Source organism: Arvicanthis niloticus, chromosome 4 (assembly GCF_011762505.2).
Source record: "Arvicanthis niloticus isolate mArvNil1 chromosome 4, mArvNil1.pat.X, whole genome shotgun sequence".
NCBI classification, from domain to species: Eukaryota; Metazoa; Chordata; class Mammalia; order Rodentia; family Muridae; genus Arvicanthis; species Arvicanthis niloticus.
In genome coordinates this window covers 63,411,459-63,425,848 of record NC_047661.1, presented here as the reverse complement: position 1 = coordinate 63,425,848, position 14,390 = coordinate 63,411,459, and positions in this window count along the sequence as shown.

The window sequence follows — 14,390 nt, the reverse complement described above, 5'->3', positions numbered from 1 at the left end:
GCATGCACAGAGGATTAGGTCATAGGAACAGAATCTGGAGGTGGGCATGACTTGAGGGTGAACAGTCACAATGCCTGAAGAGCTAGTCTACAGCTGATGGCGAATGACTTAAGGAACCTTCGACTTTAGATGGTGTGGAAATGCCTCAACATAAACATTCTGGCTTTTACTTCCAGTGCCACTTTCAACAGATGACATGAGACAGGCAACACTTTATCATGGGCATTGGGTTCTGAACACAGTTAAGGTAAACAAGCTATGGTGTTCAGCAGGCTACAGCAGTAATGCAGTGCTTACTTGTATTTTCTCTTGTGACAGGGATGTTGGGGCATACCCTCATTGCCAATCAAAGAATAAAGTGTAATTTTTTTAAAGCTTATTTTTAATGATGGTTTTTTTAAACCTTTTAATCTCTCTTTTAGCTCACCACCCACTAGGAATAGTGGGAAAGAAAGAATATGGGGGGAAGTGGACCTGTTTAGAAATGGTTCTTTGGAGCAACTCCCATCTGTGTTGTCTGGAAATAAATCTGCAGTTCAGTTCACAGGTCAGCAGTGGCAGCTCAATCCACTCTCAAACACTTCACAGATGTACCAGCAGTTCACTTCTGTAACGCCGGGAAAGCGAACAAGGATCAGCAGTGGTGGCACTACCTAACACAGACAGCCAGGCCTCGGCCTTGGCATGAGTCAGCAGGAGAAACCAGGGCCAATAGGAATCCCAGAAAAAGTTCTCTGCTGTGCCTCTCTCAACAAATGGATGATCAACACGTCTGTCTCAATTGTCATCACTCTGCTAATCAGCCTGAGTCCTCAGAAGCCTCAAGAAGCCACAACATACTACCAGAAGTTTTTTGGTACATTTCTCTTTATGGAGTCCCAACAAATGGAGCTCAACTACACAGTGTAAGATGGACCAATACATGTGTGTTGTTAACAAAGATCTTTCATCATGTGTCCGTTCATATGCTTATTTTAACCGAACACCCTTTCACCTGTGTCTGCTTCAGCTAAACATTCCTTCATGTGTCTGCTTTAACAAACTGAAGAGCTCCAAACTCTGGAGACCCTTCCTCAAGTCTTAGGACATTGCGGCCACCCAAAAATCACAAGAAACCATACCTGGATGCAATCAGCAGAGGTTTATTAGGGGAGGAGCCGGCGGTCAAAACGACAAGCTCTTTAGCTCCAAGAGCAGGATTTTGGCCTCGAGTGGTGGGTTAAAGGGTCTTTTATAGCATGGGGTGGGGGGAGGAAGGCATTTTCGTGCGCTTACACATGAATGGTTGCATTTTCTCGCGGTTACACATGATTGGTTGTTTTACAAATTTTGAACATAGCACTGGGAAGACCAAGGGAGGGGTAACCAAGAACAGTGGAACAGTCCAGAGAATCTAGCCCAAATGATCTAGAGTCATGTGAAAACGACTGCGCATTCATTTTTCTCAAAAATGTGGTTTCACCAAGTCACTGCCCTACCTTGTATTCTCACTAGCTCCAGCTGTAAAGCCACAGCCCTGTCATTGTGTTTTTACCACCTGGATGACTTTCACTCCTTACAGCCAGTTCCTGGAACTGGCCTTGCTTGTTTCAGAGAAAATTTTCCATGTCCCTAAAAGAACTTAAAAGGCATCTATATATGTATATATTCTATAAAAATGATTTTTATAATTTTTCATTCTTCAAAACCATCCTTTCACTTGTGTCCACTTCAGGAAAACACTCCTTCACATGCTTGCCCCAACAAAACACAATCCAACACTTACAAAGGATCTTTAAATTACCACTTCAATGCAGTCTGCTCCTGCCCTGGTAGGAGACAGTATCTCTTCCAAAGTCACATGCTAGATGAACACGGTTAAGCAGAAAATCCAAAACAATGGTCACTAAAGCTGTCACAAATCAGGCCTGTTATTGTACAGATATGGAAACATCTAACCACTAGGGGAGTTGAGAAATGTTCTTGTTTTAAGTGGGCTCACTGTCCAAGATTTATTTTTCAGCAGCTGCAATATTGGGAACCAGCCAACCAATAGCATATAGTGTAGAGTGTTCACTTACCTACACATTTGGGAGACTATTTAGGATGTCTCTCCAAAGAAACTGTAAGACAGTTAAAGATAATCATAGCTATATGCCTTCTACCAGAATCAGCAAAGTCTGGAGACACTGCCATAAAGGGTAGCCATGAAAGAATTGGTGTCTCTGTCTCTGTCTCTGTCTCTGTCTCTGTCTCTGTCTCTCTCTGTCTCTCTCTCTCTCTCTCTCTCTCTCTCTCTCTCTCTCTCTCTCTCTCTCTCTCACACACACACACACACACACACACACACCACACATGGGGGGGGGCCTTTGGTATCAAAGCTAAGGCTGGTGGCTCCTGACACAAACTCTTGCCTAGGACAAGCACTTACTGAGCACCTCTCTGGTGCCCAGTGGTTGTGATTGTCCTAGCATTCCTTTACAGGAATGCCTTTCTGAACCAGCCTGAGGGGAGGGGCCTGATGTGAGGCCAGGCATGGGGAGGGCTCAGTCAGACCAGAAATTCAGGGTTCATAGCCTGTCACTTTCATTTCCTAAAACTGAAACCTGTGTAAAGGGACTTATGCAACAGTGGAATTTCAGCTCCGTCACTCACTGGAGCCCCAGGGCCAGGGGCAGAGCCAGTCCTAGAAAACAGCTCCAAATGCAGATAGTCTTGTGATGAAGTTTCTGAGGGAGAGCCAGAACTTTCTCAGCTGACTCCCGCTAGTCCTTGCTCTTGAGAAAACCATGGAAATCCACTGCTTTTCCCCAGCCAAGGGCTGGGCTTCTCATCTCTGAGAGGAAAGTTGTCATTTGCTGTTGACCTGGCAGTCCTGGCCTGGAGCCTCCCTTAACAGAGACATCACTGGCTTTTCCTAAGAGAAATTAGCCATCTACTTAGAATAAAACAGCTTGAACTAATTCACATAAACTATAAATGACTGAAAGTCTGATTATAATCACATTCCTTTTGTTTGTTGTTTGTTTTGTTTTGGGACAGGGTCTCATGCAGCCTAAGCTGGCTCCAAACTCCTGATCTTCCTATGTTCATCTTCCAGGTGCTGGGATTTGGTGTGAGCTTACAGACAGGGCCAAGAGAGTACTTTCAAGGACACAATTCTACAAGCAACCACAGGCTCATTAGTTCTTTCCAGCTCCCTCAAGTAATCGCTGTTAATGGAATCTGTTTTCTCAAGAGTCAAATGATGGGAGAACCCTGGTCCACTGTTTGGTCTGCACTATAGATGCCCTCAGTGAAGGAGCAGTGGAGAATTAACTGTGGAGGGTGGAGAGGGAGGGAGAGGAGTGGGGAGAGAGAAGAGAAGGGAGAGAAGGGAGAGAGTGGGGCAAAGAGAGAGGAGAGGTGGGAGAGGGGGAGGGGAAAAGGGAAAAGAGAAGAGAGATCGTTCCCTGGTAATTTCCCTGCAATCATTTTGTATTCTTTATTTTCTTAGAAACAAATGCTTTTTAGGAAAGGTGGGTCACAGTTAATCTAGCTATCTTTATCCATTCACATTGGGTTTTTTTTCTGTAGTTTTTATCTTTTGCCAACATAGCTTTGGTGCCTTGTAATTTCATAAGTCCAGATGTTTCTCTTTAGTTGACCTACAATCCCCTTTCTTAGCTCATTCAGCCCATGATTATTGTTGTTGTTATTATTGTTATTATTATTCTCCTGCCTTGTGTCTCTGCATGCATATGGGCGGGCAGCTTCATTTTTCTACTCTATTTTCTATAAAATAAATGTATTGTTTGGCTGTTCTTAACAGTCCATCTTATACCCAGCACTCGTGACCACCAGGCACCTTTGTGTGCCCAGTATACACTTCCTTACATACATTCACGGATATTTTACAGCCAGGATGACTTGATCCAGATGTCACAGCCAGCAAGGCAGCTCAAAGTCTGTCTCAGCGCCCTTTAAGTGACCACATGCTTTTCCAAATCCTTTTGAAATACTATTTTTTATGTTAGAGACATGGTGTCCTAGGGACTACTTTGCCAAATGAAGCACAGGCAGGGCTCAGCCCTTTGGTACCCAGGACCTGCTCAGGGTTAGTGCATGGCATTGTTGAGAATTGCCACACTTAACAAATTCTGGTATCTGTTCAAAGCAGAGGCCGTTGACTTCTGGAAATAGAAAGCTAAGGGTGAACAGAACAAGGAATTATATGATAGATACCCCGTTTCTCCACAGGACAAGTACCCTCGACCCATCACTTTTATCCAGATTTATCAACAATCTAACTAGACCTACTAGATGAACTACAAACTAGAGATAAAACTAATTTAAATCGTAAAGCCCTTCTAGAAAATACTGGCTAACCCTGAGAGTTTGTTTGGTTCAGGGCCCTGCCAGCTCAAGTCCGCTTTTCCTCTCAGGATGTCTGGGTGGACTAGAAGGAATGATGTTTAGCTGGATGGGCAGGTTAGACAGGACCTTGTTTGAAATAGCCTTCACTGGAGATGGTTTTCAGTGAGACAGCTTTCTTCATTAGGGGTGAATAAGAGATAAACAAACCTTGGGAAGTGGGTAGGAGATTTCATGGTGAGCATACATCATTGGCTGGGTTGGAGATGCTGGAAATGCTTCATCTGCATGAAGAGGAATTCCAGGTGCTTGCTGGACATGTCCTTTTAGGAGAGAAGTTTAACCTAAAACCTGGCCACCTAGCTATGTGACTGCCTCAAGGGTGGCAGAGGTGGGGCTCATAAGGCCAGGACATGCAGGCCCAGAGCAGGGAGGAAGCCATCTGCTCATGCCAGTCTCAAGACGAAATCTTCGGGGTTTGAACGCATCTTGACCTCACTCTCGCTCCAGACTGGTTTCCTTGGACACATGGCTTTCTGGGCCCACGGGGCCCTGTATTGTGGACAAGAATTATTTCCACTTTCCAAATGTGAAAACCGAGTCTTGTGATCTACTCAGTTACACAGCCATCAAGATTTTAAGCTCAAGTCTGCTGACAGTGCTTACCCTTATGGGTCATACAACATTGCCCCAACACTGCTGTGGAGGCTGGATTATTGAGGGGGGCGGGCATTGTTCTGGGACCCAGTAGTCGGCTGACACAGCTCTGGATTGGAGGCCAGGACCACTGCTGAAGGTCAAGAGTCAGTCCAGGAGATGATTTAGAGCAACGATTAGAATCCATTAGAGCCAAAGTAAAGGATGTATTTTAGATCAGCAGTGAAGATCTGCAGCCTGCAGGCAAAAATGATGATGATGACAGCTTACCATTATGGAGCCCCTTCTGTATAATCAGCATTGAGCACCTGTGTGTGTGTGTGTGTGTGTGTGTGTGTGTGTGTATGATCAATTCAGTCAGGGAGGAAACCCATCTGTCATTGGAGTGGAATCTTATCTCATACTTGAGCCATTATTTAATTATCATTGAATTCTATCTTATTCCTAAAATAATAAATGACATTGTTTCAGGTATGGTTTACTTGGCTTAAAATGTTCTTGTTTGGCAATTGCAGTTGAATTGTGCAAAATCTGTTGGGCAATATTCCTGTAAAGCGAACTCACAGCAAAATGGGAAGACATCCACACACTATAAAACCTCTGGCTTCATGTACTACCTGAGTGTGTGGCTACGTTCCACTGGCTGAGTTGGTTAGAAAGACCGGGATGCTGGTCTCAGGACAGCCAGTGAAGTGCACAGTGTGTGGGCTTTGTAACCAGAAGAACCAACCCAGCTGTTACTTGGCAAGTTCTTAAACTCTCTGACATCCGTGGCTAAAAGGAGGTCAATACCCCTCTTATAAAATGATTACATTATGGTACACACACACACACACACACACACACACACACACGCCTTTCTAAGATGCGAAGGAAAAGCTCCCAGAGAGGATACCAGGGCAGAGCATGCCTGTGGCTGAAGGGGCATAGAGCAAACTTGAGATGCCAGTGTGAAAAATACAGGGTACCTGAAATTCACAGGGAAGTGCTTGGACAACTCAAAGAAAACAGGCAGCAGGGGCCTTCTAGCTCTGGGATTTTGTCACATAGCAAAAACAGGGGCATAAGAAAGAGAGCGAGGGCTATGCAGTGTCCAGAGTTTGAAGTGACAAGTTGATGTGGCAAGAGGAGGGGCTCTGCAGTATTTGAGCCTCACCAAGAAACTCAGCCAGCACTCCAGGGACAGTCAGCTGTCATGGTCAGAATATCCCATGGCCACACCCAAGCTGGGTTATTCCCCCTTTTAAGAAAGGGATAGAATTCTCTCACAGTCCAATCAGAAGTACTGGGTTTGACTCTCCATTTAATACTCAGAGATTCAGAAACCCAAGGATCTACAGACCCACCCACCTATGAGCTTCAGTTGACACACAGGACTTGCCGGAGAAGAGAGGAGTTAGTAAGTGGGTCTAGGAAGAGGAACAGTTGACAGGGGCTAGGGAGGTGTACATCTGTATACTAGAGTATACACCTCTGTGTGTCCATTTGTGTCCATATTGTATACTACACACTTGTATCCATATTTTAGAAAGAAGACCGCATTTCATATGATTAATAGTTTATTAAGAATATACTATAAATGGTTTGCTTGTTCTAACTCAGTGCCTTCTGGAGGACTATACAGCTGAGACTGGCAGATACTAAATAGGCTCAGTATTCCAAAGGAATACCTGAGCCCGAGTGTTCAGAGATAGGTAAGTGCATGGGGTAGCCAGGAACATGAGGAGACACAGAGATCACAAGTCTCATGAATATGGCTGACCACCTTAGTAGAGCGTCGAGACTGAGTTCTGAGTGGATACCGTTGTTCCCTTCCCTGTAAAACAACTCAAATGTTCCTGTCTCTGCTCAATGGTGTTTGCAGAGGCAGGCAGCATGAGCTCTGAAGTTGGGTCATATATTTGGTTGGCTCCACTGGACTGAGGAGCTCTCTCTCCAGTCAGTGGTGGAGTCAGTGAAGAATCCCAGTGGCAGCCCAGGATTTTACCTAAGACCCTTTCTTCTGCACCTCCAGGCAGTTCTCATGATTTCATTTAGCCAATTCAAGCAATGCACTTTTGGGGTTTGTTCCTGGGCTTTAGCTTCATCCGGTCTCTGGCCTGAACGTACTTTAGTGATTTCTTCTCCCACCTGGGAGACTTTCCTCCCTCCTCCTCCCTTGGGTAGAGCCTGCTTGGTCTCTAGGATCCTTTCTGTCCAGTTCATTCTGGTTTATTTCAGAGGGCTGACTCGAGGTGACACAGCCTCCATTCCTGGTGACAGCCTCTGGGAATGCATTCTGGAGAATTGGTCTGACTGTGGTTATGAACCCCTGAAAGAGAGGAAAATGTTGTGCTATCATGACACAACTTGGTTACGCTACATATTGGTTTCTGGAGTGAACTGGCCATTCAGTGGATCTCAAAATTGTGGTTTTGCCAAGGATGGAAATTATAAGGAAAGATATTAACTTCTGTCTACACAACAAACCTCATCTTTTGATGTGATTTCACCAAAGGAAGTTCTGAGATGTAAATCTCTACCTCATAGTTTCTAAGAGTGTGCTCTGAATTAACACACACACACACACACACACACACACACACACACACACACATATATATCACATTACATTGTCTCTAAAACAATCGGGGACAAAATTCCGTCTGCCCCTGGAACTGCCATAAACAACAGACTAGCAACTGTGTGGCTACTTTAGTGATACATGTAAATACACCCTGTGTCAATAAATGACTCTTGTAATTTATCAGAAAATAAATACAAATTTCTATGAGATGTATAAAATAAATCCTATAAGGTTCATATATGATTATGTTGATAATAGCCACAATATTTTGGGTAAGGTTTTTATGCTTTATTTGCAAAGCAATTCGATGTTCTTAAATATCAATCTACTTTTGGGAAATTTTAAAATGGTCTAACATTAAATGATTTTGTATTTCATTAAAATGGTTCTTTTCTGATGATTTTTGTTAGTCTTTATAGCTCTTGGGAAAGAAACTGAGTTTTAAAACTTTAGATGAACATATGTTAATTATATACATAATAACGGGTTTCATTGAGGCATTGTCAAATGTATAGAATGCATTTTGGTTATAGTCACTCTAGTGCCCTCTCCTGTCCCCTTCTACTGTCACCGATCTCTTCTTTCCAGCTAGGCTCCCTCAACATCACGTCTTTGATGTTGTTGTTATTGTTGTTCCCCAGTGAACTTAGTAGGTTTTCTTACAATAGCACAGGTGAGAGGGTATTGACAGGCACATGGAACTTTCCAGCAGCTATACCACTGAAGAAAATATCCCCTGTTCCCGAAATCATTAACTGCCTATGGGTCTTCAGAGACGTGAGACTCACATACCCTGCTATCCTTTTACAGTCTATAACTCGTAAAGGAAGCACAGGGGCTCTGACAGGAGCTCCTGGTGGGCTCTGCTTCCTTCCATGGAGGAATGTTAATGGGTCCAACCTTCTTACGTAGGCAATCACGGCTACCAAGATAGATATCTATAGATAGATGACAGAGAGAGAGAGAGAGAGAGAGAGAGAGAGAGGGAGAGACTCTTTATAGGTGTATGCTAACTGCTACTGCTTGCTGCTGGATCCATTGTATGTTAATATAGTTATGTTTCTCAAATATACAGCCTCCAAGAATATAAAGCTTAGGACATTTTGCCAAGCTGGGGTCCCCCAAACTAGAACTGTGTTGCGATGCTAGTCTTTTCCAGACTGTGTTCATGTTTCCTCAATTCTACTGTAATTATCTGTTTTGCTGATTGCTAAGCTTTCTGAAAAATCTTAACCTTGACTGCTCTAAGCCATTTTCATCCGCACTTTTGGCCCCTTTACAAACAGTTTACTATCAAACTCTTGAAAAAAAAAATCACTCTAACCAAGTACCTGTTTTACAAACTAGCTTCTTTTAAATATTCGCTGTGGTTCGTTGCTAGATTCTTTCTCTCCAGAAACCTTTGTGATTCTTTTCTCTTGACACTTAGAGAAACGCAGCATCTAACTAAAGAAACTCTTAGGCTTAGTTCTAATGCTGTTTCCTAAAGGCCGCGTTCACAGATGCTGAGGAGCTCCGCCCCGAGCTGGATTTGATTGGCAATAAAGAACTGTGGTAGAGCCAGCCAATGGCTGGGCAGGTAGACTGAGGCGGGACCTGGGGATTTGCACTGTCTAGTAACTGGGGGAGAGTAGGAGGGAGACATCGCCATGACAAAGAAGAAGAACGACTAGACCTGTGACCTGTGAGACATGTGGGAACCAGGGAAAGTGGCCACAAGGGCCACTTCCCCAATTGTGTGTGGGATAGTAGAGATGAAATACAGATTTTAAAAGATGTTAACTCAGAAATACTGGAGGGGAGTGTTTGTTAGTAGCGGGAAGCACAGGAGTGATAATGACAGCGGCACAGACAACGCAAGTCTCAGGAACGTGGCTGGCCACATAAACAGAGGGCCAAGGCTGGGCTTCCAAGGACGACTGCTCTTTGGCATTCACAGGCAGCAGGTGTTCTACTATCCAGGTGATAGGATGCTCTGACCAAGAAGAAAGTGGGCTGAGTGAGTCATTTTGAGGGAAGGACCACTGTAAGCACTGATCATGTCCTGGGCAGCTGACAGGGTGAAGCAGAAGGGATGCATGTTGTGGAATATATTTAATCTTCTAGCCAGCCTTTGATTATTCAGTTCCCAGATAAAAGACATGCGACCTTTAATTCATATTAAGCCTTTATCAGCACTAAAGCTTGGCAGATATCTGTCGTCTATGCTATTAAGGTCTACTTTCCTGACGATAACTGCGTTATTACTTACAATATTCCATCTGGTTCCATCTGCTCGTAACTCTAATTGGTCAGCCCTCCTGGCCATGATTTTAAGATTCTTACCCCATGGCGTCTTCTCCTCTCTCTACCTTCCTCTCTGTCCCCTATGTGGTTCTCCTCAGACCTGAAGCCTGGGAACCCAAGCCCCACTTATTTCAATTCTGCCCAACTATAGGCTGTAGGCGGCTTTATTCACTAATCAGGAGTAACTTGGAGGGCAAGGTCACATAGCATCACTTGGGTCTACTTGTGGAGTCTCTCATCTCTGGAGACAACCAGGCTTTAGGGGCCAGTGTTTAGCATCAACAGTACAAGCAGCATCAGACCAACCCACTACATTTCCTCCCATTTGTCCAATTAAAAGGCCCCTTTTCTCTCAGATATAAATTAAATACAATTATAACAATTATGAAAACTATAAGGTATGATACACATTCATAATGTCCAGTCCATTTATATTTGGCAACTTAAAGTTTTCTATCTATCCTATCTTGGTGGGTTTAGAATTTTGTATTTAAATCATTTTTTATTTTAATTTGTATTACCATCCTAAAAATGCTTTTCAAACCTAGAACATCTTTTTTTATCTAGAACATATTAAATGCTAAACAGGTTAAGTTTAATTGTGGATCGCTGATGCTTTTGGAGATCATCTATTTATGGCATATTTAAACAAGCAAACATTGCCTGTCTCTAGGTACCTATTATCTGTACAACTCAACATTTATATTTTTGTGATAATCCAGACTAATATCTAAGATAACTATGAGTTTGATTGATTATTGACTTGCCTATTTTAATTATCCAAGACAATTTGTAATAGAAGCTATTAAGAGGACTGAGATTAAACCTTGTATTATTAAACGAGTTGTATAGGCACAATACCTAAGAGTTAATATATACATATATAGTAATATATGTATATATTATACATATATAACCTAAGAGTTATATATGTATAATATAAAATACATATTGTGTTGTGACAAAGTTAATCTCAAATTTTGTATCAATATACAATGATTTGTACCAATGAAAACTTTAAACTTGTATCAATATACAAAATTCTGTACCAATGTAACAAAATATAACCTCAATTCTGCATCAAAATTTAAAGATCTCTACCAATATAGGATTATGGTTATAAAATGCTTTGTTTAAGAGTCAGTTCAATAACCTATCCCTATTTGTCTACTTTATGGTAATATTTCTATATCCTCCTTTTCTTCTCAACCCCCTTCCCTTTACCTAAGAAAGAATAGATTGAAAGATAGAAATCCCTGAGTCTAAGTTTCCTATTTCATTTTCTCCCTGTTCAAGACCATAATTATTAGTCAATTCCCTAAAATGACAATATATCTATTATTTGTAAACTAACCAGATCATCCACTCCAACTTGGGACAACATTTTTTTTATAATTGCTTCTTGCTGTATTGGGGTGAAGAATTTCTATTTGCCCCCCTCCCCAAAGGAAGCCAGCTACAGACGTAGAGGCCAAGACCCCTGTGGAGAAATTACCCAGGCTTAGGAGACCTCAGGGGACAGGGGAACTCCAACAGTACTCAAGTCTAGGAGGAACAAAGAGGCACAGGTCAGTGTGGGCAGGTGACAGGAGACCAGGCCTCAGAGGACATGTTTTTTTTCTCACACATGATTGAAGTGGGAACATCTGGTTAGGGAAGTGCTTTGTGCAGAATACCATGAAACTCATAGAGAAGGACTTTGCTTTGACTTTATTTACCAGTTAATGTTGCAATGTCTAAGTTATTCAATTAGGAACTGTTTTTTTCCTTAAGCTTTTCGGTCTTAATTCTCTATTTAGATACATCCCAAAATTTAAGCATCATTTCGAGAGACTGCAGCTGCTGTTTATTCCCACTTATAGAAATATACATACAGAAGGAGCTACTATTTGTTTGCTTACTTCTTTGAGACAGATTGTTCTGTATCGCTTAGGTAGTCCTCCTGTAAGAGCTCACAATTACTTGCTGGGTCAAGGCCACCTGATATGGCCACTGGAATTAAGTCAGGTAGGTTGATGGGTCCACAGCAAGACTGAGACTGTGCCAATTTAGTGAGGCCATCAGATTGCTTTTACTTTTATCTGAAACAGAGTATAATGGCAATTTCCAGAATCAATACAGTTGTAGTTGCCAGGATGCAATGATGTTTTCAACCTTTGCTAGTTACACGAGGCCAGTTGTCCTGTCAAGCTTCCATGCATCCTTAACTTCTGAGGGGACAGACAGAGAAACACAAAGAGGTCTGCATGCTTCATGCCTGAGGGAGCACAAGTCTCTCAGGAACTGGAAGGTATCTTGTGACCCAGGAGCCATGGACTCTAACCTGAAAAACCCATGATTTGTATTTCTCAAGGCATCTAGGTATGGCCAGCTCCATGGTTCCCTGCAACCTATAGCTTGAAATCCTCCTGCCTCAGCCTCCTGAGTGTTTGTAACAACTAGTCTTTGAAGACCTTAAACTTTTAAGTGTTTTAAACTTCATTTATATATGTACTGTACAACATAGTTTTTAAACATATTTCAGTTATTAGAATGAAATGTTTTTTCTAAGTTCTTAGATTTAATTAATAAAATTATAAATACAGTGAATTTTAATTTCTTGTAAATATTTTAAGAAAGAATATAAATATTTCAGCATATGTGTCTAAAACCAAAAATGAATCACAAAACATAGTGAAATGTAATTGTCTCTCACAGTCCACAAGAGATCAATACCAGGACTCCTTATCTACAACTGCCTGGAACACACATGTGAATTATGAATTCCCCAAGATGCTTCTGGTCACCTCTAGATTACACACAACACGAAACGCAATGTAAATATGGTGTGAGGATTTGTATACACTTGAGGGAATAAAGATAAGAAAGATGCTCAGTGTAAACACAGTTTTTAAAATTCCTTTTTAATGCATGGTAGATTGAATTAGTGGAAATAGAACCCAAGGATGTGGAGGGCTGACTGCACATGTATGAGATCTAAAACAAGTATGCTGAGGGTGTGCCGCCCAGTGTCCACTGGAGGGAAGCTCAGCCAGGTATGGGTGCATTGAGTGTGTGTGTGTGTGTGTAAAGAACACACCTGGACACAGCCTTGGAAACCCGGTTTTTATTGGAGGAGAGGGAGAAAGTTGTATTTATGTTCCTGAGGAGGTAGCCAGGGTCCTGGGCAAGGTTTGTGTGTCCGTGTACCATTGACCAAGGTATGGCTATTGGAAGATGCTTCATCTGTATATTCAGTGGCTGGTGTGTGTGTGTGTGTGTGTGTGTGTGTGTGTGTGTGTACCTAAATTCAAACAAGGAGTGAGGCCTGATAACAGGGTAATAAACTCTTACTAGGGTTGATGATGGGGCAACTGCCTTCAAAGCGCCAGGTTGGTAGAGGGGAGGGAGCCAACTCCTGCAGACCTCATCTGAGGTATCAGAGGCCGCAGCTCTCTTTGACACTTGTCTGGTCCCACAAGGGGTGAGAGGAAGTGCTGCAGGAGATTCAGAATTTCTGAAGCACGCTACTGTAGATGTGCCCACACACATGTCTACTTGGCACAGTGGCTGGCATGTGGCAATCCCAGCTTTGCTTTTTGGAATCCTCTGTAAGTAAAAAATAAATAAATAAATAAATTATATATATATATATATATTTGATTTGCAGTTAGTTGTATCTATAGGTGTGGACTCTACAGAGATGCATACATTTTTAATTAGAATTATAAGTCTGACTTTTACTCCAATTAGTCAAAATTCCCTTAGATGTGACAAATGCTTTTAAAATCCCAAAGAGTATTACATATGTGTACATGAAATTATCAAACAATAAATACATTAAAAATCAAATATCTAGACTAAATATGTAGCCGAATGGTAGTGCTTGTCTAGTGTGCATGAGATCCTGACTCAGCAAACAAACAAACAAACAAACAAACACGGGTCCTGTAGCATAAAAGATGAGAATGCTACTTAGAAATCTTCTAGAAACATTTTGGATCAAATGCAACTGTCTATAAATTGCTCAGAGGACACAACTTCTTAGATTTGAGAGACACATGTAGCAAACTATTAGATTTACATAACTTGAGGAATTTCTTCTTGGTTGCTCAATAATAGTGGCCAAGAAGTTGGTGATGATCTTATCTGAGGCCCTGACTGGCACACCCTGAATTCCAGTTACATTTGATAATTAGAAACTAAACCAAGCAAGACAGTAGTCACGTAGGTCATGTGTCTTGTTTTCTGAATGACTCATCTTTCCGTCTGCGTAGAAGTTGGCAACCCTTGTTGTATTACTGTGTCATGTGGTTGGCCTTAGCAGTTATTGACCCTTGCGATACTTCATTATATCTTAAGGTATTCCAAGGAACTTAGAATGTGATAAAACTCTGCCTTCTTTTCATATTTTTCTGCTCGGTGTTATGAAAGATACTGATATTAATTGGTCCACTTTTTCTGGTCCTCTTGAAAGGGGACAGTTGCTGGGTCACCACCTAGTCAGTCTGTTAGGTCAAGCGACCACTGTTCAGCTCCTCTTCCTTGCAGTTCCTGTGTCACCGTTTCC